We start from the raw sequence: 8,022 nt of genomic DNA on the forward strand, positions 1-8,022 counted from the left end.
TAAAGAATTTGCTTATTTTACATGTAAAATAAGCAGTTTCCCTCCCACACCAAACATTTTTTTTTTTTCTCAATTAAGATTTTATTGAGCAAGAAAATAAATTTGAACAATATCAAACATTTTGATTAAAGCTATAGTGGTACATGCTCAGTACAGAAAAATACAGAAAAAGATACGCTTGATTCAATGATAGGTGAAAACTATGTACTCTAAGCAGAGGATAGCAGAAAAATACTTCGTATTAACTTCCTAGATACATCCTTGTTGTAGAGTACTGTAATGCAGACTATCTAGCACTCTTGAAGTAGGCAGTAACGCTTTCACTATGTCGGAAAAAGAGGGAGAGAAAATCCGACGCTTATCCCCCGGTGGCATCCAGGGTAGTAAGTAGGAGAAGGTGGGAAAGAGCAAGGTAGAGTAAAGGATGAGAAAGGGGAGGAAGGGGAGGAATAAGAGTTCAAGGTATGCATAAGTTGCGACTTTTATGATTGTATAATATCCTTATATTCCTGGGATTGCTGAAAGTCCCCCCAGGTTGACCAGGTAAGAGTACATTGCTCAGATCTGTCTTGGGAAAGTAGTATATTACGTTCCATGACCTCAATTGCCTCCACTCGTCTCACCCAGGCTTTGGGAGAGGGTGGTGTTGTGGATTTCCAGTTGAGTGGGATTAAGGCTCTTGCCGCGTTTATTAAATGTACTGTAAGAGATTTTTTGTATGACTTTGCCAAGCCCTGGGTGTCATGGAGTAAAAAGACACTGGGTGTAAAGTCAATCTTTTCACAGAGAATTTGTTCCATTAAGCTATGAGGGTATAATCATTGGACATGACCAAAAGATATGAAGGATGGTGCCGGTATCTGAGCCACACCGCCAACAGCTATCCGGGACTGAGGGGAATATTTTATGCAGATTTAGGGGTGTTCTGAACCACCGAGTGAGGATCTTGTATCCCAGTTCTTGGGTGTTTACGTTAAGGGATCCCTTGTGGTTTAGTAGAAAGATTTTTTCCCATTGTCTGTCTTCAATGGTTATCCCAAGATCTGATTCCCATTGGACCTGAAATCTTAATTTGGGCGCCCCTGGCTTCGACAGTAGGATTTTGTAGAGTAGAGATATCAGATGTCTGGGGGTAGATACATTGATGATAAGGTTTTCAAAATCTGTGAGAGGTTTATTCCAGGTTGAAATGTCCCACACCAAAAATTACCCACATACATTTTTTATTAAAAAAAAAAAAAAAAATACAATTAAAAAAAAAAAAAAACAACATAAATAGTTACCCAAGGGTCTAAACTTTTTAAATATACATGTCAAGAGAGTATGTTATTATATTATTTAAAATTATAAGCTTATAAATAGTGATGGACACAAATTGAAAAAATGCACCTTTATTTCTAAATGAAATATCGGCACCATAAATTGTGATAGGGACATCGTTTAAATGGTGTCATTAACGGGACAGATGGGCAAATAAAATACATGGGTTTTAATTACGGTAGCGTATATTAATTTCAAACTATAATGGCCAAAAACTGAGAAATAATGAATTTTTTTCATTTCTTTCTTAATCTTCCTGTTAAAATGGATTTAGAAAAAAAATAATTCTTAGCAAAATGTAGTACCCAAAGAAAGCCTAATTAGTGGCGGAAAAAACAAGATATAGATCAATTCATTGTGATAAGTAGCAATAAAGTTATAGGCGAATGAATGGGAGGTGAACGTTGCTCGGATGCATGAGATTTTCGGCACTGCGGCGCTGAACCGGTTAAATTACACCCTTGTGGCTGGTAATGGAAATTACAATATTTTATGCTTGATACACACCATTTCCCGTCAGACAGACCAGTCAAATCGATTGTTTCTGACAGGTCCGATCGTTCTTTTTTGTAATCAATTTTGTAGAGACATGATCGAAAAATCGATTTTACCTGTCAGAAATAGTTGATTTGACCCATCTATCTGAAAGGAAATTATGATGTGTACCAAGCATTATATGCAGTGCACATTGGATTCTTGAGTGTGAAATATTTAGTGTGGTTCTGACTCCAATAATAATATAGCATCAAAGTGGAAACGGTTTATTTACTTGACCAATGCAGGGCGGTTTCTGAAAAATGTTAAAATCTGCAGCAAAACAATCCTTCCTCCACCGCTTAAAGGAGTCATCAGGGGAAAAATAGTAAAAGAAGTGGTACTTACCGGGGGCTTCCTCCAGCTCCAAGCTCCCAGGACGTCCCTCGCCGCAGCTCTGCCCGCAGCCATTCGCCGCAGGTCCGTCCCGGTCCCCGGCGATGAAGTCAGAGCGACCTCCAGGTCGCTCTGTACTGCGCCTGCGCGAGCGGCGCTGTCGATCACCGCCACGTGGGCGGGAGCGGACTGCGCAGGCGTAGTAGTACTGCGCGTTCGCAGTCCGCTCCGGCCCACGTGGCGGTGATCGACAGCGTCGCTCACGCAGGCGCAGTACAGAGCGACCTGGAGTTCGCTCTGACGTCATAGCCGGGGACCGGGACGGACCTGCGGCGAACGGCTGCGGGCAGAGCTGCGGCGAGGGACGTCTTGGGAGCTTGGAGCTGGAGGAAGCCCCCGGTAAGTACCACTTCTTTTACTATTTTTCCCCTGATGACTCCTTTAAAGAGAACCAGAGACGTTGCAAAAAAGCTTTTATACATACCTGGGGCTTCCTCCAGCCCCATAAGCCTGGATCGCTCCCATGCCGCCGTCCTCCGCTGCCCCTATCCGCCGGTACCAGGTCCCGTACTTTCGGCCAGTCAACGCAAGCGCAGTGCGTCACTACCGGCGGACGCGGCCAATTGTACGCAAGAGCAGGGACTCTCTCCATATCCTTACGCATGCGCCTCCATACTACGCAGGCACATGCGTAAGGATATGGAGGGAGTCCCTGCTCTTGCGTACAATTGGCCGCGTCCCGGTAGCGGCGATAGAGGCAGCATAGGACGGCGGCGTTGGAGCGATCCAGGCTTATGGGGCTGGAGGAAGCCCCAGGTACGTATAAAAGCTTTTTCATTTTTTCAATGCTGTTCGTCTCTGGTTCCCTTTAAGTCCCTGCCTTCACTCCAGCACTCACAAAACATCTAGGAATGATGGGCAAATTCCACCAAGAGACAGATCTCTATCTGATCCAATATAATCAGATAGAGATCTGTTGGCTTCCCATACACCAAAGGCCAATTCTTGATCGATTTCAGCATGAAATCTTTTAGAAAATGGCCTTGTGACATTGCCTCGCCACCCCACCAAATGTTTTATGTGACCCCCCCCCTACCCCGTGCATTTATACTTCCGAGTGTCAGCACTGAATTCCTGCATTGGCGCGCCATATGACTACCCGGCGTCTAGCACGTGTCTGACACACACCCCATGTCTATATGCCGGTAATCATGTGGGGCACATCTGTGGAAGTACAGTGCAGACACTGAGGGGACAGGTAAAGTATGAGCACCAGGGGGTACATAAAACATTTGGAGGGACAGCAGCCAGGGGGTCTCTGTCACATTTGTCATTCATGTTTATCGCATTCTGTTACCGCCACACACTGAACAGTGTTCTCCCTAGAATGTTTTTCCATCCGGGTGGCATGAAATAGTAGCTGGGTGGCATGAAAAAGTAGCCGGGTGGGGCAATATGAGAGAATGCTGGGCTGGTGCTTCTTTGCACAACTCTGCTTATAGCATAGGAAGAGGTGAGCCGATGATAGCTGGGTGCTCACCAAAACTAGCCGGGTGGAGCACCCGGCTAAAAGAGCCTGGGGAGAACACTGCTGAATCAACCACGTTGACCCGAGATTTCCCTGCATGCCTAATCAATACATTCAACCAATTTCAGCCTCAATTTGGTCGTACTGTTGATTGGTCATGCACTTGGCGGCACCGATTTTATCCAATTCAAACATAATTAACAAAATTGGATGGTCGATTGTCCGCCAAGTTGACAGATGTATGGCCACCTGCAGTCAGCTCCACCTCCACACACACCAAACCCCAAGAACAGTGGCGTAGCTAAGGAGCAGTGGGCCCCAATGCAAGTTTTACAATGGGCCCCCCCCCCCCCCCCAAGCACTCTATACATACCAATTGATACGATGCACCAAAACCTGCCAATGGCAACTACAGTGTCAGAGGTGCAAGAAAAGGATGGGAAACAGTTTGTTAAGGATTACCACTATTCAAAGTATCTATAGAAGTGATTATTATGAGCACAGGACCAATAGAGAGCTAATACTGTAGTTGAGGGAGGGCCCTTCGGGGCCCCTCTGGCCCAAGGGCCCAGATGCGGTCGCTACCTCTGCAACCCCTATTGCTACGCCCCTGCCCAAGAAATATTAATACATCACTAATCATATTATGCATATACAGTACACAATTCCAGGGCTCTGCCTCCTTGCATGTGAACAGTCAATAGGCAGACATTACTACATACTCTACACGTACAGCAGCACACAGGCTGCTTCTTCCTTCCTTATCTATAAATGTTTCACATCCATCCTCCATCATGCTCTGTTTTCCCCAATAATAACGATAGTGCACAGCAGCTACTGGGGCACTAATGATAGGCCAAAGCTATATACCTGCATGGTAAGGTAAATGGGCTCTGGTCACGTGTGCCTGCATGCACCGCCCTCAGCGGTGACATGCCCAGTATGACGTCAGACATCATACCTTCCCCGAGGATCCGCTCCTCGCAGACTCGGCGCCGGTTGCAGAGAGCTCGAGCTCGCACACTCGGCCGGCGGCGGTAGCAGAGAGGACTGACGTCCGTGTTGCTAAGACGGCAGCTACCTCAGCCCTATACGTCGATTCCACTAACTAGAAGGAGAGAGCGGCTGTCTGATCACACCCGGAGCTCCCCCTTGTGGCTGGCAGCTAGAAGGAGAGAGCGGGTCTGAACACTGATCACACCCGGAGCTCCCCCTTGTGGCTGGCAGCTAGAAGGAGAGAGCGGCTGTCTGAACACTGATCACACCCGGAGCTCCCCCTTGTGGCTGTAGCGGCAATAGCAGGATGGAGACAAAACATTGAAGGAGATTTCTGTGAGTAAAAATGAACCTAGTTCTGACCGGGGCAGGTTTTGGGTTACATTTATCCCAGGTCCCTAATCTCGCCCTCCCAGTATAGGCAGCGGGATGTATTCACTCCCTCCCCAGTATAGGCCACCATATGACCCCTGCACAGACAGCCAGAGCTCAGTCCCACACCTATCTTGTAAATGCAGCAACGCAAAAGTGTCCTGAATATCCTTTACCCTCTGGCCTATACATTGTATATATATATATATTTAATAGTGTTTGCAGTGAATGTGCTGATGTTGCTCACGTGCTGCTGCTTTGTGCTGCAGCTGCATTTTACAATTAAATTATAAGCTGCCATTTTTTGGTGCATTTGGAAGTAGCGGAGTTCATTTGCAGCGCGCAGTTTCTGCACATACTGGGGTACTAATCAGGGCTGTGGAGTCGGAGTCGTGGAGTCGGGCAATTTCGGGTGCCTGGAGTCGGAGTCGGGAAAAAATGCACCGACTCCGACTCCTAATGAATTTGTAACTGTAATTAAAATAGAAAATATGATAAAATGTTCTATTTCTCAGATAATAGTCATTAAAAATAATGTATATATACAGTATATATACAGTATATATACAGTAATAGCTGTGCTTTGTCCACAAAAATGAAATAAACCAATCAAAATTAGTTACTTGTGCTGCTTCAATAAAGCAGTCCCTGTATCTTTAAGGTCAGATATACATATCTGATTGTGACTGTATATATGATGTGTACACAGGAATCTCTTATATATACTAAATAACATCTATGCTGTAAGAATAAAGCCTGATGTGTAGCCGTGTCACAAATAGAGATGGTCAACGAGATGGAAATAATTCTGCGTCGATTCTGATTTATGCAAATGTATGCACTCCCTTTGCTGATGAAATCAAATAATGTGATATGTTATTAAAATTTGGTTTGGTGACTACAAATTAAAGGGTAACTGAGACGGATGAAAAGTAAAGTTTTATACATACCTGGGGCTTCCTCCAGCCCCCTTCAGGCTAATCAGTCCCTCGCTGTCCTCCACCACCCGGATCTTCTGCTATAAGTCCTGGTAATTCAGCCAGTCAGCGCTGTCCGGCGCATGCCGCTCCCACAGCCAGGAACATTCTGCACCTGCGCAATAGTGCTGCACAGGTGTATTATGCTCCTGGCGGCGGAGTGTGTGCATGCGCACTACGCCTGACTGGCTCAAGTACCTGGACTCATAGCAGAAGATCCAGGTGGTGGAGGAGGACAACGAGGGACTGATTATCCTGAAGGCGGCTGGAGGAAGCCCCAGGTATGTATAAAACTTTAATTTCATCTGTCTCAGGTTTACTTTGTTACACAGTAGTACTATACTCTACATATGCACTCCCCACAGAGCTGCAGGGAATCCACTGAGAATGCTGTGCACATTGAACACAGAGGTGTTGTCTGTTTACAATCTCCTCATTCCCCTGCAGAGTACCTGCACATCATTCTTACATGTACCCACACTTACATTGCCTAGGGCCTGATAGATGTTCTTTGTTCCGGTTTGTACCTTTTACAAGCACTCTTACCAAGGACTAGTTTTAGTCTAAAGGGAATAAATATATTAGTCTACATATCCTTCTCACTTCAGTTGTCTTGTAAAATTCCTAAGCGTTGGCAGTTAAGAGACGAATTTCATGTTACATACTTTTAATCAACAAAATTGTAATATGCAAATTAGAGGAGTCGTGGAGTCGGAGTCGGAGTCGGTGGAATCCTAAACTGAGGAGTCGGAGTCGGTGGATTTTTGGACCGACTCCACAGCCCTGGTACTAATGATAGGCCAAAGCTATACACTTCCATGGTAAGGTATTGGTAAGGTATTTGTGTTGTGGTCACGTGTAGTTGCATGCGGTCAGGGCAGCCATCAGGGGGGAACAACTGACACTGCAGTGAGGGGCCCAGGGCTTCTGGGGGCCCTGGGCCCCCCCAAGCGCTGGAAGGGCCGCATATGCTGGCTGCGGGCCTGTGGCTCACTAACCAGCACACTGCATTCCAGCACTGACAAAAGAGGCACAGGAAGAAAAGAGGGGAACAAAAGAGAATGGATAAAGTATAATAACGGTCCTACAAGTCCCTGTCTCATTTGTTAACTGGAGACTACCTGTATTTTGCTAGTATTTGACTCCACCCTCAACATGCCATGGCCACGCCCACTGTCCCCCCGCATCTTGCTGTGCATGCCGCTTTCTTTAGTGTCTGAGCCATGAACATTTTTTCGCGCAGCGCACTTCATGCACGGGGGTGGGGTGGCTAGTGGGTGGGCACAGCAACCAGTGGGTGGGCCCAGGGAAGGGGGCCCCAGGCCTGATGATGTGTGAGGGGCCCCAAAATTTCTAAGAGCGGCCCTGCATGCGGTCACCTGTCACTGCTTGCGCTGTACCCAGCGGTGACACGCCCATGACATGACGTCATAGTCAGACATCATAGTCACCTCAAGGATCTACTTCTCGCAGATTCGGCAGTAGACTGGATAGAAGCTACTCCAGCCCCGTACCTCCACTAACCAGAAGTGAAAGAGATCGGCTTTCCGAGCAGTAATCATACCCGGAGCACCCCCTTGTGGCTGGTAGCGGGAATGGCAGGATGGAGGCACAGAATGGAAGTCATTACTGTGAGTAAAAGTACGTTCATTAGTACGCATGCCCTGGCCTTGATTGTGCACCTGTTGCCAGGTACGCTTCGTGATGCCACGCTCATGCGCAGAGCATGCCCAGCCACAGGCGCACAATCTAGGACGCTCACCAAGCATGCGTACTAATGAACGAATCCCCGGCCCAGGGCATACGTACTACTGCAGGTCATTGTGCCCTGGAAGTAGTACAGGGGCCAGGCTGCCCATAGCTTTGCAGCGAGCAGTTTGCAGAACTGCTCGCAACATCACTACTTGTAAATGCAGTAGCGCAAAGGTGCCATAATTATTATCCTTTCCCCTCGGTCCT

At 46.8% G+C, this 8,022-nt stretch overlaps 1 long non-coding RNA gene across 2 annotated transcripts in view; it reads right to left on the minus strand.

The window, feature by feature from the left end:
- LOC137546944 (uncharacterized) overlaps window positions 1-4,966 on the minus strand; it is a 108,932-nt gene extending 103,966 nt beyond the window's left edge. The window contains exon 1 of one of the 2 annotated variants that reach the window (XR_011026404.1): window positions 4,589-4,966. This is a non-coding gene — a long non-coding RNA (uncharacterized lncRNA). The remainder of the gene's footprint in view (window positions 1-4,588) is intronic. The other variant, XR_011026405.1, reaches the window with a different exon arrangement.
- Window positions 4,967-8,022: the final 3,056 nt, after the last annotated feature.

The sequence above is a fragment of the Hyperolius riggenbachi genome, chromosome 2 (assembly GCF_040937935.1).
Source record: "Hyperolius riggenbachi isolate aHypRig1 chromosome 2, aHypRig1.pri, whole genome shotgun sequence".
Classification (NCBI taxonomy): domain Eukaryota; kingdom Metazoa; phylum Chordata; class Amphibia; order Anura; family Hyperoliidae; genus Hyperolius; species Hyperolius riggenbachi.